The sequence below is a fragment of the Limulus polyphemus genome, unplaced genomic scaffold, assembly GCF_000517525.1.
Source record: "Limulus polyphemus unplaced genomic scaffold, Limulus_polyphemus-2.1.2 Scaffold2012, whole genome shotgun sequence".
Taxonomy (NCBI): Eukaryota; Metazoa; Arthropoda; class Merostomata; order Xiphosura; family Limulidae; genus Limulus; species Limulus polyphemus.
This window is the reverse complement of record NW_013667622.1, coordinates 214,655-216,222: the sequence shown is the minus strand read 5'-3', so window position 1 is coordinate 216,222 and position 1,568 is coordinate 214,655. Positions and strand designations below refer to the sequence as shown.

Sequence of the window (1,568 nt, the reverse complement as noted above, 5' to 3'; positions counted from 1 at the left end):
CGGAAAGAATAAACCACTTTTATTTAAGAAAGGACTTGTGTCACCAAAGTTTCGTCGGAACGAATTTACGGAAAATTAACTAACGAACCGAGACGTAACAATATAATCCTAGCCTAAATCACTGATTATCACTTAAAACGTTTTAAACATATAATTATTTTGACTCACCATCTTATTCATAGTATTTTCAATTAAAATTTTAATATTACATTGGTAATAAAAGTATAAATTGTATATATTTGAATACGTATCCTTTAGGATTTCCAGTTATCCGAAGTGAAGATGAAGAAGAAAAGGAAGAAGAAGCAACTTAACAGTTTATGTCATCGTTTCAGCTGTACAGTTACTCCCAGTAAATATGGGAGCAGTTATAGCTCTTCAAAAATTAAAATGATGTTTACACATTGTTTTTTTTATTAATTTTACTTCTTATACCAAACAATGATTAGCAATATTTGCTTACAATATTTTGTTAAAACATAGTTATAAAACCACAAAATTAACCCTTTGTGTGATTCAATTCACGTGTTTGTTCAACTTCTAGCACAAAACTTTTTTGCTGTTTTATGTTGGTAACATATCTTTTTTGCACTTGTGACTACAAACTTCAATTAAACACTGTGGTAATAATTTTTTAAAACCAAAAATATAGGATGTTAGAAAGAAAACATAATAAGCTGTAATTATTAGGGTTGTTTTCAAACAATGTAAACATATTTTGGTTGTACAATAAAAATAAGTATAAAACTGCATTATCAAGTAACATTCCGGGTGAAATATGGTCTTAAGGTCAGAAAAGGTGTATGTTATTCAGTGACATAGGACGGTACTATGATGAATAAGCAAACTGCAAAGGTTAATTTGATTAACTTTATGAAACATAATACATAAAGACAGAATTATTACAATAAAATTCTAAGAGAAAATAACCAATTATTTGTGTTCAAGAACGTACCATTATCAGGAAACTTTTAGTCAGTTATAAATGAATATTTCAAACCTTAATAGATACTTTAATTGTCCCATGAAAAATTATTAGCTCTACAAATGTCTAATGCAAAATAAAATTATGAAAATGTTTCTTAAAGATATTACTTGTTGAATGATACAATCTTTCAGCTCCCTTAGCAGTTAGCCACACCTTCCACTGTTACACTTCAGTAACAAAAACCAATGATATTTAGAGAAAGAATAAATGGCAAAGCCTAGTCATAACTGTAAATTGTTTGTACAAGTATTTAGAAAGGCAAAATAAGACAGTTTGTAAAGATAAGCTCTTTTATTAATAACATAAATTTGTTGAATCAGGTACACATAAACTACACTTATTATATTTGTGTCTGAATATATGAATTCTCTCTCTATACATGGTAGGAATGTAGGTTAAAAAAAACACAGTGTTATTCTGAGACAATTTTATCCTTGTTTGCTCCACATATAGAAGATAAAATTAGCTCAATGGAATGAGAAAATAAATGTAAAATGATAACACAGATATAAAAAGTAAATGGATTGGCAAAAATGAACTGAATCAACAAGCAAAGAAAAATAAACAATCTGAAAGAAAT

General features: G+C 27.8%; 1 long non-coding RNA gene across 1 annotated transcript in view; it reads left to right on the top strand.

Annotated features, from left to right (window-relative positions):
• The window catches only part of LOC111087324, a 10,555-nt gene extending 10,148 nt beyond the window's left edge, over nt 1-407 (top strand). The window contains exon 2 of the long non-coding RNA XR_002612030.1: nt 259-407. This is a non-coding gene — a long non-coding RNA (uncharacterized LOC111087324). The remainder of the gene's footprint in view (nt 1-258) is intronic.
• The last annotated feature ends 1,161 nt before the right edge of the window (nt 408-1,568 follow it).